Source organism: Podarcis bocagei, assembly GCF_964188305.1.
Source record: "Podarcis bocagei genome assembly, chromosome: 14".
NCBI classification, from domain to species: domain Eukaryota; kingdom Metazoa; phylum Chordata; class Lepidosauria; order Squamata; family Lacertidae; genus Podarcis; species Podarcis bocagei.
Window position 1 is genome coordinate 24,361,722 of NC_138139.1, and position 8,710 is coordinate 24,370,431.

Sequence of the window (8,710 nt, forward strand, 5' to 3'; positions counted from 1 at the left end):
TGGGAGGGGAGGGAAAAGGTGGGAAGTAAATGTCCCAAAAGAAATATATGCCTCTGAAAACCACTCGCTTGGAATCGCAGGTGGCCAAAGTGCCGTTGCGCTCGCCTCCACCTCGCAGGCTTTCCACGGGCATTTGGCCGGCCCCTGTAAGAACAGGATGCTAGGCTAGATCTAGCAGGCCCTCCTCTTACGTCCTTAAATAACGACATTCCGCTCCTCTGCATTGTGCCTGGCTGTTGCTAAGCCAACCCAGCCTGTAACGGCGTATTAAGCGTTCTAGAACCAAGAATGCGAGTTTATTATGATAGCCTCTTGATGTGAATGAAGGCAATCGAAGGACCTTTCCGGGAAAGGCGATGGGCGGGCGGGGTGGGGGCGCGCGGAGAGGGAATGCCTAGTTTTCGAAGCCAAGGAGCGAGTGGAAAAAAAGAGAAAGCGCTGACATTGAAATCTAGTTTTCTCCTCCTCCCAACTCTGATTTGTTTCCCTCTCTCCTTCTCTCCTCCAGTGTGTCATGCGTTGTCACCTCTTTCTCTGTGAGTGTGTTTTAGAGGACATTTGAATAAAAGGCTGAGTGCCAGGTATGGGTGACATGGTGGGTGGAAATTTCACCTCCCTACAAAGAGCTGGCAGCCCCCCATTTGCATAAGGTCAGGGTAGAGCTTCTGATAGAACTTCGTCAGCATCCCTGTCTCTTAGCAACCCTCCGGCTCCCTCGGTCCCAGCTTCTATTGGACTGGTCCTCTCCTTTTCTTCTTTTCAAAGGGAGGCTTACAATCAAATGTCACCCTCCCCAACCTGTGTCTGTCACCCCAACAGGTCAGCTGTTTCTCTTACACCTCCCCATCCACCTCCCCCTCCTCATCCCCAATTAGAGAGACAATCAGAGGATTCATTGAGTAGGGATTCCAACTCCTCTTCTTCCATTTTTTACTTTACAGTTCTCATTTAAAAAAAAAAAATCACACATGCACTTTGTTCAGCATTTATTGATGTATTTATCCTCAATGGACGCAAAGCACGTTTTCTTCTTCTTCTTTAGGGATTAATGGGACTTAAAGGACTGAATGAGGAGCAGAAGAATCGGAATGTAGAACTACAGAGAAGCCATTGGCTAAGAGTGTGTGTGGGGGGGTGCAAATTGGAAACACCTGCGAAACAATAGCTCTCTAGAGGGAGGGTAATAAGGCAAATTGAGCTGGGGAGGGGGCAAGGTTTTTAGGTCATCATCCACTCCATCCATTTAGTCGAGGCAAAGAGGAAAGGGAGAGGGCGAGGGGGTCCAGCTCATCATCATCATCGTCACCATCATCATCAACACACGGGTGCCTTTCGAATCTGGAGACGGGATGGGAACCGGAGACAGCCCACAGAAGCTGATAGAGAGTGTTAATGGAGGGTCAGGGCTAGACAATGGTATCTATCGCTGCCCTCCTGCCTCGCCTGTCAACGGAGGCGAGGCTGAGTGGTCCAGCCCCATGATTAGGAGGAGGGGGGAGGCTAGTGGGAGGGGTAAGTGCAAGGACTCCGGCGTCAAGCTGTCCAAGTCGTAAGGCAGATTTTGATTTTCACGCGATTGCACCTAATGGGTTTCCCCCGATGCTAATTAGATTCATTATTAAAACACACACATCGGCACTACCTTAATTTCAATATATATACCTCCCCCTTTTCGGCGCTTGATATGTGTGAGGGGGGGGGGAGGGGGAGATTTGGAGACGTTCCTTTATTTTGGAACCGAAATCATATATATTAGATCGGGGAAATGCGAAAGGCTTGGCTGGCGGATTTTATCAGGTCCCTTGCCGGTGGGTTTTAATATGTCCCCAAATTTTAACATGTCCCTTTGCGGTTTGATTATTCTACTAGCAAATGCGCGCGCGCGCTAAGGTGAACTACGTGCTGCTTATTGGGCAACGATGAGGAGCCACACACGCCCCGCACATATTGTTTCCTTTGGGTCTTCAGAAAGGATGATAAGTCTGATCAATGCAAGATGGTAGTGGTGGATTTTCATAAAATCTTCACTATGGACCCGGTTCATCAGTATGGAAGCTCCCTTCTCCTGCAATTAAAACATGTTGTTGTTGTTGAAATGACAGTATAGATTGAAACTCAGTATAGATTCAGGCTACGATCCTACACACAACTATCTGGGGGTTAAACCCTTCTGAACATAGTGACCCTGACTTCCGACGATCCCCACATAGCACTGCCAGTAAATGAATTATTTCCTCCCGTGCTGACAATAAAATAAAATAATTGAATTTGAGGGGGCGCGGGGAGCCTTCGGAGTCCCATTTAGACAGCCCTGGAAATGAAAGTTCGAACAGATTTTTAAAGCGAGGAGTTTGGGTCCCATCCTGTGGAAGTTAAGGGGTTGGGAGCCACCTTCATTTCCAGAGGGAGAGCTGAGTAAGTGCCCAGTTCTCTCCTATGGAAACCAGCGGGGCCTCGAAGCGCTGCCGCTTGGTTGGATCGGGACCCCTTTCCTTTAAGGTGGCAGGCGGCCGCACCCACCTCACTCCAACTCCCACTCCACTGTCTAGATATATTCCATTCCGAAGACCTGGGTTCAAGGGCAAGGATGACATCTAGGGACATTCCAATGAAGGAGCTGAGGAGAAGAAGGCGACTTTGGGTCCCTTTTGGTCCCAATCCTATGCATGTTTACTTGGAAGCAAGCTCCCACGATTCCACCGAGCTTGCTCTCTAATGAACATGCTTAGGATTGAGACGTCCTTCTGGCATGTTTGTTGGTGTTGGGGGGTTTGTAACTAACATTCCCAGCTTAATTGTAAAATATAGACGCAATCCTATTTGAACTCCAAAGTACCCCTTGCTCACAGGAGGTCCATCATGCAAAGCCTTTTTGTAATATAAATCTTTCGGATTCAGCACGTGGCCATATGGAATGCCTGCAATGCATATGGCGTCCCAGTTGCTCTACCATGTCACTTTTCCAGACCGTGGTTTGTCCAGACCCTTGGAATTCTGATGACGCGGATGCTGGCTGGAGTTGAGTCTTGGTGTTGTAGGAGAACCTAACAAAAGCCTGGCTGTTAGGTTCAGCGTCCAGTTCTCACAGTGGCCAGCCAGATGCCCATGGGAAGCCCACAAGCAAAAGCTAAACCCAACAACACTCTTCCCACCTGCGATTCCCAGCAACTAGTATTCAGAAGCATATAGGTAAAGGTAAAGGGACCCCTGACCATTAGGGCCAGTCGTGACCGACTCTGGGGTTGCGGCGCTCATCTTGCTTTATTGGCCGAGGGAGCCGGTGTACAGCTTCCGGGTCATGTGGCCAGCATGACTAAGCCGCTTCTGGTGAACCAGAGCAGCACACGGAAACGCCGTTTACCTCCCCGCCAGAGCGGCACCTACGGTATTTCTCTACTTGCACTTTGAAGTGTTTTCCAACTGCTAGGTTGGCAGGAGCAGGGATCGAGCAACGGGAGCTCACCCCGTCACGGGGATTTGAACCGCCGACCTTCTAATCAGCAAGTCCTAGGCTCTGTGGTTTAACCCACAGCGCCATCCGCGTCCCTATTCAGAAGCATAGTGCAAAGGGAAAACATAGCCATTAGCCACTGATAGACTTCTCCTCTATGAATTTGTCTGCTCCAGGCAGGTGGCCGTCACTGCCTCTTGTGGGAGCGAGTTCCATAGTTTAACTATGGCAGTTGCTGTATTTTTCAGTCTATAGGTTTGATCTTCTTGCAGTCCATGGGACTCTCAAGAGTCTCCTCCAGCACCATAATTCAAAAGCATCAATTCTTCGGCGATCAGCCTTCTTTATGGTCCAGCTCTCACTTCCATACATCACTACTGGGAAAACCATGGCTTTTACTATACGGACCTTTGTTGGCAAGGTGATGTCTCTGCTTTTTAAGATGTTGTCTAGGTTTGGCATCACCTTTCTCCCAAGGAGCAGGCGTCTTTTAATTTTGTGACTGCTGTCACCATCTGCACTGATCAAGGAGCCCAAGAAAGTAAAATCTCTCACTGCCTCCATTTCTTCCCCTTCTATTTGCCAGGAGGTGATGGGCCCAGTGGCCATGATCTTCGTTTTTTTGATGTTGAGCTTCAGACCATATTTTGCGCTCTCCTCTTTCACCCTCATTAAAAGGTTCTTTAATTCCTCTTCACTTTCTGCCATCAAGGTTGTGTCATCTGCATATCTGAGGTTGTTGATATTTCTTCCGGCAATCTTAATTCCGGCTTGGGATTCATCCAGCCCAGCCTTTCGCATGATGAATTCTGCATATAAGTTAAATAAGCAGGGAGACAATATACAGCCTTGCCGTACTCCTTTCCCAATTTGGAACCAATCAGTTGTTCCATATCCAGTTCTAACTGTAGCTTCTTGTCCCACATAGAGATTTCTCAGGAGACAGATGAGGTGAGCAGGCACTCCCATTTCTTTAAGAACTTGCCATAGTTTGCTGTGGTCAACACAGTCAAAGGCTTTTGCATAGTCAATGAAGCAGAAGTAGATGTCTTTCTGGAACTCTCTAGCTTTCTCCATTATCGAGCGCATGTTTGCAATTTGGTCTCTGGTTCCTCTGCCTCTTCTACATCCAGCTTGCACTTCTGGGAGTTCTCGGTCCAGCATGAGTTTGATCAAACTGCGGGAGGCAGTGGAGGACAGAAGTGCCTGGCGTGCTCTGGTCCATGGGGTCACGAAGAGTCGGACACGACTAAACGACTAAACAACAACAAAAATAGATGTATGGATTTATTGTTTTGTTTTCTATTTTAGATTGCTGTCTGCATTGCATCTTGTGTTATAAGCCGCCCTGCGCCCTGATCTGGGGAAAGGGGAGGGGGTACAAAACCCCTTGGAGGGGAAAGGAAATAACATGCTTGGGAATTAAGATTTTAGATCAGTTGAGGGATTATTTTAAATGAATATAAAGTCTTCTCAGCAAAACCACCTGCGTTCCACACAGACACCCTCTGTAACCTGCCCCTTCTTTTTAAGTCGGTTGAGTCTAGCATGGGACTTTCTCACGGATCCAGAGTCTTTTGGGACTTCCTTCCTCTGGTCTCCGCGAGGAGAGGCGTTGTTCCGCGTGCCCCGTGCGCCGTCTGTTCAGGCAGGTGAGGGGGCGGCAGTGCCCTCCTGGGGTTTCCAGAGCGTCTCTGCCCGGTCCCAGTCTTTGCCTCGCTCGGCCCTCCATCCCTCCTCGTGTACTCCCCGCTTTTTCTAGCCTTTCACAGAAAACGCTCAGGTGATGGATTCCGAGAGAGAAAGCGAAGGAGAGGGTGAGAAGTCAACTGCCTTCCTCTTCAATAATTCAGGTGCCGCGTTTTTTCCAGGCCGTCAAGCCGTCGAAAGCAGACGGGAGGGTTCAGGGACCCGCCGCAGACGCTGGAGCTGATTAGCCAGCCAAGGGGACCTCGACAAAGAGCGACGCTGCCTCTCTCTCCGCCGTCCCCACCCCCGCCTTCGCCGGAGCCCCCCTATCTGCTTTTGAGATTACCATCTGCCCGACTGTCGCTTCCGCAACTTTGTAGAAAAGGGGGACGATTGTATACAGTCAGACAGGCTTATCGGCTTTCCCCCCATAGATTTCCCTCCCCCCCCAAAAAAAACACAATTTTTGGTTGCCCAGACTCTTCTGGCCCGTTGAATCCATGCCTCCCCCCTCCCCTCGCCCCTGTTCCAGGGTCGTCTTTGGAACCGGGAGGTGTCTCTTAAGAACTTTGCAATGTGACTTTATTCTGGGAGGAGGTGTCTTCTTTTGTTGAGATGGTATTGACGTGTGTGTGGTGAGAAGGGGGCTCAGGATTTGTTGGGCGCGGGGGCAAATGCTATGACCAGTGCCTACAGACTAGGGGGGGTCTACCAGTGCAGTCCTGATCATTGCCTACCCTCAGAAGTAAGACCCACGGAGTTCAGTGTGACTTGCTTACCTATTGAACTGTGCCTCTTTATATGTGGCAATCAATGGCTGCTAGCCTTGACAGCTATGCTCACCCTCCAACATCTGTTGGGCTCAGGTTCAGTTTGAGGGTATCTTACAGCAACCATCTGGTTCGCCATTGTGACAACAGGAATGCTGGCTGGACTAGATGGGCCACTGGCCTGATCCTACAAGTTTCCTCTTCTTCTGGACTACAGCAACTCGCATGCGGAAGGCTGATTTAGAACACAACCAGCCGCTTTATGCTAAACCAGCCCATCAGCCGCCTTATAGGGAATCGATTCATGTAGCTCAGAACTGCCGCTGTATCCAGGGGCGTAGCGTGGGTTGTCAGCACCCGGGGCAAGGCAAGTAATTTGCGCCCCCTAACCCGTGGGTGAGCCAGGTAGGGGCAGAGAGCTGAGAGCGCGAGCCCCCCAGATGTTGTGCCCGGTGCGGCTGCCCCCCCTGCCCCCCCGCGCTACGCCACTGGCTGTATCCCAGCTGCCGCGGTTCATTAGTGGAGAGAGTTGCTGCCGTGCTCACGTCCTGTTTGCGGGCTTCCCAGATGCACCTGGTGGCCACTGTGAGAAGAGAATGCTGGACTGATCCAGCTGTGTTTTACCAGGGCGGCAACCAATTTTAATAGTATCCTCTGAACACAATGCAATATTATTCTGGGGCTTCGGAATTTGCCCTCTCCTTCTCCTTCTCTCTCTCTCTCCCCCACCTTTTGGCAACATAGTATATCTTAACATAAAGCGTACCCCCAACAACATATTTCAACCGCTAATGCTTCAGAGCCCACATCTAAACACATCTACTTAGAAGCACGTCTTGCTGTCTTCAAGGGTACTTACTCCCAAGTAAGTGAGCACAGGATTGCAACCTGTGAGTTAGTATTGATATGGTTACTTAAACACACATAGGGCACAAAAACTCAATAAACAGAAAAGGCGTTGTATTGGCTCCGATCGCATCACAGCAGATAACCCTTTCTTAAAAGGAATCAGGCAAACATGACCAGTTAATTGCTCCTCATTTATTACTTAAAATTGAAATCCTCCACTCGGAAATATGTTCAGGGCGAACTACCTTTCTTGGGTTGTCTGTTGATCAGCTGCCTGGCTTGCATAAAACCTCATCTGAGGGGCGAGCAGGTGAAACAGAACTTATAGCAGAGGGCAACTTTTAGTTAACAGGTAACAGAACCTCTCTCGGCTCGCTCCTCTCCTCTTGGCTAACTTGAGATCGGTGTGCGCACATCACATTTCTTCAATGTGTTGCCATTTTCCCATTTAGTCCAGGTTTGCGCAACTCATCCTTTACCTGAAGGAAGCACACATTCACCATCTTTTATTGTCTATGTGTTTTGTCCTTCGGGGCCGATTTTTAAAAACACAAATATATGATCCGTATTGTTTTATTGGTACTGTTGCTGCGGGTTTGCCTTGACATTTGGCTAGAACAAATAAATTTAAGGAAAGGGGGGGTGGGGAGAGAACACAAAAAAACAAATGTAAGTGTACTACCCCAGAAGGATTGATTTTATTTGGCGAGGGGGACGTATTCATTCAAATAACAACAGAAGATGAACTTTAAAAAAATCATAAATAATAGCTCAAGTTCTTATTCACTGGTAAGATGTGATTTAAAAGATCCGTTATTTGGATTGCTACTGTCATACGTTAAATAAATAAATAAATTCTTATTGAGAGTTGACTCCAACTAGGTCATAGTCAGAGCACGCCCACTGAAATAAATGGCGCAAGCCTAACCCTGTCTAATCAGAAGTAAGTCCTATTGAATTCACAGGTGCTTCCTTCCCACTTAAGTAGGCTTAGGACTGCAGCCTAATATCAGCCTATTTATTTCAACTGGTCTACTCTGAGTAAGCTGAATACAACCTAATAATACGAATAATGCCTCGTCAACATCAGGCTAAGCACTTGAATCCACTCATTTAAGATGAAATACAGAAAAGTTCATGACTCGAAGAAAGCATCCCAAGCTGCTAGAAAGAATGCCTTTAGTCTCCATTAAAGAATGTGCATGATGCCATTCTATCTTTGCTGAGATAAAAGCTTGATTGTTTGGAGCTAGTATCGCCAGCCAAAGCCACTGTCTTCCTACAGTCTTCCTAGGGACACAACATGTGTGTTCCCTCAAAATTCCTCCCACACTTTCCTGTGGGGCTCGATCTCAGAATCAAACATGCCCCATCATTGCCCTGACCCATGTCTTTCAAAAGCAGTGGAAGGCTCACAGCAGGACCTTGGGCAAGTCCACTCAGAAATAACCCCACTGAGTCCACTGGGACTTACTCCCAGGTGTCTATAAAACTGCTGCTTTAGAATAATAAGACCCACTTCCTGAACTGTACCACTCACAGAGGTAGGGAATGGGGAATCATAGAATCAAAGAAGCATAGAGTTAGAAGGGACCACACGGGTCATCTTTCTAATCCAACTCTCTGCAATGCAGGAATCCTTTACCCCAATATGGGGCTCAAACCCATAACCGAGATTAAAAGTCCCACTGTCTACCAACTGGGCTATCCCAGCAAGGAGAAAGTGTAGCGTGAACTCAGTCCGGACTAACAAACCCTGAACATAGAAAACTAATACATTAATGAGAATACTAGAGAATTCACACACCCTCCCCACAAACATTCTAGCTTTCTAGGTACAAGGTGTGTTTTGGGTCACATTCCTACCATACATTTAATGCACTATGTCATGGGTCAGCAAACTTTTTCAGCAGGGGGGCTGGTCCACTGTCCCTCAGGCCTTGTGGGGGGC

The 8,710-nt window shown here is 48.3% G+C and overlaps 1 long non-coding RNA gene across 1 annotated transcript; it reads right to left on the bottom strand.

Annotated features, from left to right (window-relative positions):
• Window positions 1-1,936: 1,936 nt before the first annotated feature.
• LOC308573947 lies at window positions 1,937-6,000 on the bottom strand. The gene is made up of 2 exons (XR_014002269.1): window positions 5,920-6,000; window positions 1,937-2,065 (listed from the first exon to the last, which is right to left on the bottom strand). It is a non-coding gene; the product is annotated as an uncharacterized lncRNA (long non-coding RNA).
• Between the last annotated feature and the right edge of the window lie 2,710 nt (window positions 6,001-8,710).